Raw genomic sequence first — 8,242 nt, forward strand, 5'->3', positions numbered from 1 at the left:
CTATGAATCAATCATTTCAATAGTTCATTAAATTAATTATTGCTCCTTCCCTCATGAAAATATTGTCAGAATTGACTAGATACAAGCCAACTTTTCATATCATGTTTTCCCAAAGATGAATATCAATCAATCATTTCAATAGTTCATTAAATTAATTATTGCTCCTTCCCGCATGAAAATATTGTCAGAATTGACTTAGATAAACAGATTTTAAGCCTTTTTTTTTTTTCAAACATACTTTCTAATGAAGCACATAGAGTCAGGCTCGATCTCATAATCTCTCACATGAAAAATGTCATTCCATCTGAGTACAATGTGCTTGACATATTTCATGTATTGAGCTAAGTGTTTGTTGAGTATTAAATCACCAAAAAGAAAATAAATTCCACCCTCTACATATAATTGATCAGCAGTAAGGATTCTCTCCACAGAGAGTTGTTTGGTTTATTTCTTTAAAAATAATTCAGGGGAGGTTTTGAATTTAACATAAATAAAACTAATTTTACTCTTATGCCTATACTAGTATTTAAAGGTGGGATGCACAAAAGTAAATGCACATTGATGCTTAGCTTAATGTTAAAATTATGATTATATTAAAATAATTTAAAAATAATAAATAAATAAATAACACATGCATCTCACATAATTTATTTTATATTAAAAGGATTAATTATGAACTTATTTTTATGTTTATATTGTGAAGATTTAATTATTATTTTTATTACATATATATTTTTATCTATATGTACTTCTAATAAAAATAATTTTGCCAAAACAAATTTGTAAATGATACTCTATAAATATAGTAAATATATATTTGTTCTAGTTTAGTATTAATTAATTAAGTAAATTATCTTCGTAAATCTTACATATAATAAAGCTATATAGTTGGGAAGTAATTAATTTTACAATTAATTACCAACATTATTATTATTACTAGCTATAAATTAAATTAGCCACAACATCTTTTACTATTAAAAAAAAAAAAAGCACAACATTTGAAAAATAAAATAGCTATTTTTTTTTTCTCGCCCATAACAAAGGATTACATTTATTGAATTAATAGAGTTATTAAATGTTATGATATTAGGATTAAAGATTCCGATTCCCGATTAATAGAAAATATGAAACGATGCAATATTAATTAAATCTCTGGCTTTACAATGAAAGTCTAAATCTTACATATAATAAAGCTATATGGTTGGGAAGTAATTAATTTTACAATTAATTACCAACATTATTATTATTACTAGCTATAAATTAAATTAGCCACAACATCTTTTACTATTAAAAAAAAAAAAGCACAACATTTGAAAAATAAAATAGCTATTTTTTTTTCTCGCCCATAACAAAGGATTACATTTATTGAATTAATGGAGTTATTAAATGTTATGATATTAGGATTAAGGATTTCGATTCCCGATTAATAGAAAATATGAAACGCTGCAATATTAATTAAATCTCTGGCTTTACAATGAAAGTCTATTTGATATGCTTTTGTTATTTATGGTGGTTCTTGGGATTACAATATTAATTAAATTTTCGATGAAAGCCTATTCGATATATGAAACAGTGCAATTAATGCAAGCCTCTACATATAATTTTTCTCCATCTCAAATGCTTCAAAGAAATGGCAGAAGCGAGAAGGGATGAAGAAAGCAAATGTTGCGGGCCGTGGGTCAATTATTGGACTTCAGAGTAAAAAAAAAATCATTTAAGCCATAAATAAAAATTTAAATATATATAAATGTATATATCGTATGGGTCTTTAATGTTTTTCTGGATGTCTAAACTTAGGACTTTTAAAAGAAAAAAAATATATTTGAATTATCTCTACAAAAAGTGGTCTTGGACTTATAAAATGACATTTGAGTTTATGGAATGCCATGTGCATAAAGAATATATTATATAATCATATAAAAAAATGTGTTCAATTAGAGTTTAAATTTACTCATACAAAATTTGAAATTTGCTTTCTAAATGTAATTATCTTAGTTATTATTCGTATTGTGAAAATTATAATATAGATGAAATACAATTAAGAATAAATCAATGTAATTATGTAAATTCTCTCTATAAGTTTATTTGAATATGTACATAATTAGAGAATAGAGATTATATTAACCATACAAAATTTTAATTATAATTTTGTATTCTATAAAAATAATAAATACTTGACCAATGGAAGCTTAAAAATATTATTATATTAAACAATTTAAAATATTTTTATTTTTTTTATTTATATTTGTAATAACATAATTTTTTCCCGTGCATCGCGCGGGTAAATTACTAGTAATGTATTAAAGCAAGTATAATTAGGTAAATTTATTTAGTATTTATGAAATCACTAGGATTATATCATCTCAGTAAGCTAATTAATTGTTACAAGGTCTCACTACTCTTGACGTGTGTCACTTGCTAAAAAATACAATGGAATACCCATTTATATAGGAAGGGAAACCTTGTGTTATTCCCTCTGCCAAGAGGACAGTAGGAAATGTCATTCCCGGGTCTTGCATGGAGCACAATAAATAAAAAGTATATTATTTGTGTATATAAATAGATTATTTAAAAATATATTATTAAAATACTGAAAGTATATTATTTTGTATATTATTAAACAATGTATTTTCAGTACATAAATAATGTATTTTTAGTATATTAAAATTATATCTTGTATTCAGGTAAAGTACATTATTTGAGTATCAAAAATATACTATTTTGTATAATGTATATTCAGTATAGAAATAATGTACTTTTAATATATTAAAATGTACTTTTTATGATCCATACAGCACTGTGTGGAGCATGGTCCACATAAAAATTTTCCATCATTCTCGCATCGAGGCCGCAGACACAGCAAATTATTGTGTGAACCATTATCCACACAAGTTCTGTGTGGACCACTGGACCGAAATAAAAAGTATTTTTTTTAATATATTAAAAGTACATTTTTCGAGTACTTAATGTACATTATACAAAATAATATACTTTTGGTTACTCAAATAATGTAGTTTCCCTGGATACAATGTACATTTTTAATAGAATTAATTTCACCAGAGGTCCCTAGTCTTTGGTGGCAATTCCAACTTTAGTTCCAGACTATCATTTTTGTCATTTAACATCCCAGACTATTATTTTTTTGGACACTTTTAGTCATTTTCATAACTTTTCCTATTTTTAGTAAGGGCATTTTTGTCTCTTCATATTTTTCTTTTGTTATTTTTCTGGCTTCAAACGGTTTAATTAGTTTAGGAATTTACTAAAAATCGGTTGAAAAATATGGTTACTAAAAATTAAAGGTTACCTAAAGTTCTAAACCAATTAAATCAGTTGAAACTGGAAAAATAAAAAAATATATAAAAAGACAAAAATGTCCTTACTAAAAATAGGAAAAGTCATGACAAGGACTAAAAGTGTCCAAAATTGATAATCTAGGATGTTAAATGACAAAAACAATAGTCTGGAACTAAATTTGGAATTGCTACCAAAGACAAGAGACTTCTGGTAGAATTAACTCTTTTTAATATAGTAAAAATATATTATTTTTGTACTGAAAGTACTTTATTTGATAGTATGATGGATCATGGTTGACACAAGACAAAGAATCACAACAACAAATCTTATTTAGGTACATAATTTCTTTGTTTGTTGGTGTAAACCACAATGACAAATTATATCGTGTACCGCAGTGCATAATTGATTATGCACCATGCGGCGTCAGACACTACAGTGTGTCTAAACCGACACTATCAAAACGACGTCGTTTTGTTTAATGAAAAGAAACAGAATCTTCGCAAAAAATAACTCTGTTCTTCAATTTCATTTTGTATACAATGCAGTTTCAGTTCAACATAACTACAGTTTAATTTCGATATATCTACAGTTTCATTCAATATTTATACACTCAAATATGTGAAAATGTTATTTAATTTAATTTTATATACACTATAATTTCATTAAAACACAACTACATGATCATTTGAATATAATTACAGCTTCATTATACAATATACACTCAAATATGTGAGATGTTATTTAGTTTCATGACTTTCTCTGTCCGTTTAACGATCCGGGTCCACTCGCTTCGCTCCCAGAGGCACAGGAGCTGGCCCAAAGGGAATCGTCACTTGTGGAAATCAAACCCAGGTTATCCCAAAATTCTCCCACACAAAGAGAGCTCATTTGCCACTTGAGCTACCCTGTTGGGTTATAGGCACATAATTTCAGAACACAATAACATATATTTATAATATATAAAGTACAATTACTAATTAATTAGTTTCAGACACATAATTCACTTTTAAGGTACAAAATTTCATAACACAAGTGACAAAAACTCACAACATAAAACACATACATATATACCAGGTCTACAGTCAGGGACGAAGCCAGAAATTCGGTTGGGGGCGAAGAAGTAGGGGCGGATTCATAAATTTTTTTTCAGTAAAGACGAAACATTAAAACAAAATAGATAATTTAAAAAAAAAAACACATCTCATTATTAATATAAAAGAATGTTATATATATATATATATATATATATATATATATATATATATATATATATATATATATATATATATAGGCGGATTCATAAATTTTTTTTCAGTAAAGACAAAACATTAAAACAAAATAGATAATTTTAAAAAAAAACACATCTCATTATTAATATAAAAGAATGTTATATATATATATATATATGTGTGTGTGTGTGTGTGTGTGTGTGTGTGTGTGTGCGCGCGTGTGTTAAATATTAAAAAGTTATTAAAACCGTGATTGCGTTGAAAACATAGGGAAGGAGTCAAAAAAAAAAAAAATATTGAAGCTGACTATAAAACTATGTTAATGTCAAGATTTGAAGCCCTATCCTTTATCATCATAACTAAAGATGTACTCAACCAACTCATCTAAATCAACTCTTGTTGATATTCAATAGTTTTATTTTACTAATACTAACACATGTACTATATATACATATATACATACAAAAATTATATATGGGGTGGGATGGGGTGAGGGGGGCAGCTGCCCCCTTTGGCTCCGTCCCTGTCTACAGTGCAATGTGATTCTTGATTTATACCACTGTAAACCCTGATCTATAGTATAAGGATTGGTGGACATTAACCCCAACATTAACATTTTTTAAAATTGTCATTTTCTCATATTTTATTTTCCAATTCTTCATAGTACTCCGTATGACCGTATCTAGTTTAGAAAAGCCATATGCTAAGAGAGTTTTGTAAGAATAGAAGGCGTCCCCTACTCTACCTCTGCTGCTTTCGCCTAAAAAGTCACCTAATCTTAAATACGTAATTGAAATGTGATGTAGGTTGAGAAGAAGAGTCAACATATAGTTAGGAACAATGGAAGAAATTACACATTTGACTTCCCAACTGTAGCTGATTTCTACGACTTTCCAATTCAAGGAATTATACATCACCGCCCTGCCGCCCTTCAACTTGCATGTAAATATTAATTTTTAGTAACGTAAGATTACAAATGTTGAAAACTTTCTAGTCAAGTTAGTTAGAGTGTTGATTTAATAACCACATAATTTAAGTTTGACTTTTTGTAAGAATGATTTTTGCGTCTTTTTAATTTAAACTAGTCAGCTATCGATAGAATTCTTTTCTGGTTAGCTGTGGCGGAGCCACAACTGGGACAATAAGGACAGTTGCCTCCACTCTCCCACCCCGTCTAATTTATATATATTATATGTATAAGTTCTTTGTATATACATAGTTAATTTATAAAGACTAAATTTACATAAATTTAACAAAAGAATGAGCTAGCTTAGATGATAAGATATTTAAAAAACATAAATTCATGCTGTCGGATTTGAACCCCAAACATAATAATAATAATAATAATAATAATAATAATAATAAGCTAACATAAAATATATATATATATATATATTTTAATAATTAAAATTACAATCAAGTAAAGTAAGTAGAAAAGATAGAAGATAATAAATGTAATCATAGTAGTGTGGTTATAGTGGCATTTAGCTAAATAGATGATAAATGATTCTATTTTTCATTTAGAGAACAGTTTTTAAGAGTGTTCAAGTTTTTCAAAAATTTCTAGAAATTATTTTCAGTTTTCAAAATGGAAAACTCTGCTAGTAAACATGTTTTCTATTTTCTATTTTTCAGTTTTCAAAATTTTTTAGAAATTTCCAGTTAGTAAACGACCCCTTATATTCCCTAAAATAAAATGAATCAAACATATGAATATAAGTTTGGGAATGTCACATTACCTTGGTTATGTTGTTTAACTTGAACCAAACACCCCCTAAATGTTTGGGGTTCAAATCCTACAACATGAATTTATGTTTTCTATTCGAATTTTTTTTATCTAATTAATTATATTTCATATTTGGTGAAATTTTTATTTGTAACATTGTATTTTCTCTTGTATTTTTAATATTAATAGTGATATGAGTGTTTTATTATAATATGTTTTCTATTCAAATTATTTTATCTAATTAATTGTATTTCATATTTTGTTTTAAATATTTTTTTTATCTCATTTTGATGTATTTTAATTTTTATCATAACTAGTACTTTCACCCGTCGATGCACGGAATGGAATTATTGTAATATATTAAGAATATTTAAATCGATATATAATTATTTAAGATTTAATTTCACCAGAGGCCGCTTGTCTTTCCTGGCAATTCCAAATTTAATCCTAGACTATAGTTATTAATTATTACTATTTATTCTATGTTATAATTCTTAAGTTAATATTCTTACTATTATTATTATTACCACTTATATTATTATTATTGTTTTCTTTTCAAGTTCTGTTAGTATATAATGGTCATGAGTCACAATAATAATATAACCATAATTAAATATGCTTGTATTGTATTCCGTGAGTCACAATAATAATATAACAATAATTACATATTCTTCTAGGATTTCTATTACCATCATTAATTATTCCCTAATTTACCATAATTAAATAATTTGACCAATTATAAAGAAAGATTATTAAATAATGCACGGGACAATTTTTTATTAAAAAATTTTAAAAATTCATTAATAAAATATAATGTTCTTATAGTTTTTTCTTAGAAACTATTTAATAAAGCATTTTTTTTAAGAAATTGGTGGGCGATTTCAAAAAAACATTTGTCCAAAACGGACAAAGGAGTCAAAAGTTATGACGTGCCGAAGTTTTGACACATTACAACTGTAAAAAAAAATAAATTAATCACCGGTTCAGTCGGAGAGGTGGCCGCGGAAGAGGCCGATTCAGGCCTTCATCGCCGCGGCCAGCAACGCGATTTTGCAACACTGATATATAGTATAGATATAGATTAGAATAGAATTTTTAACGCAGAATTATTGTACGAATGAGAAAGTTGAAATCAATATATTTTATTAGGAAAAGAGATTTTTTAGGAATTGGGCGGAAAGATAAAATTTCAGGATTTTGTTATTATATATAGTATAGATTGATTGATTACAATAGGAATTCTATTACACTATTTTATAATATTAGAATAGAATTTTAACGCAGAATTATTGTACGAATGGGAAAGTAGAAATCAATATATTTTATTAGGAAGAAGGATTTTTAAGGAATTGGGCGGGAAGTTAAAATTTCAGGATTTTGTTATTATATATACTATAGATAGATAGTATAGATATAGATTGATTGATTGCAGTAGGATTTGTATTACACTATTTTATAATATTAGAATAGAATTTTAACGCAGAATTATTGTACGAATGGGAAAGTGGAAATCAATATATTTTATTAGGAAGAGAGATTTTTTAGGAATTGGGCAGGAAGTTAAAATTTCAGGATTTTGTTATTATATATAGACATATAGTATAGATAGATTAACAATATAATATTTATAACTGAGCTTCAAAGTATCTTTTTTTTTTTTTTTTCAAACTATCTCATTGATTTTTAATCTTTCGCCCCCACTAACAAAGATTTCTGGATCCATCCCTACTGGCTAGAGTCACAAAATGGAATTGTGGGTATCAGTCGTCACCTATAAAAATAGAGTTTATAGTCTATCAATATATGAATAAGAGTTAATTCCTAAAATGGTCCTCCGACTATGGCATTTTCTCAAATTGGTCGATTGACTTTTAATTTTTCCAAAGTGGTCCTCCGACTTTTGGATTTTAAGTCAAAATTGTCATCTGTTAGCTTTGGTGCTAAGTTGGTGTCAAAATGAATGGTAAAACTGGAAATTTAGGGTTTGCAC

The sequence above is a fragment of the Ipomoea nil genome, unplaced genomic scaffold (genome assembly GCF_001879475.1).
Source record: "Ipomoea nil cultivar Tokyo-kokei standard unplaced genomic scaffold, Asagao_1.1 scaffold3030, whole genome shotgun sequence".
NCBI classification, from domain to species: Eukaryota; Viridiplantae; Streptophyta; class Magnoliopsida; order Solanales; family Convolvulaceae; genus Ipomoea; species Ipomoea nil.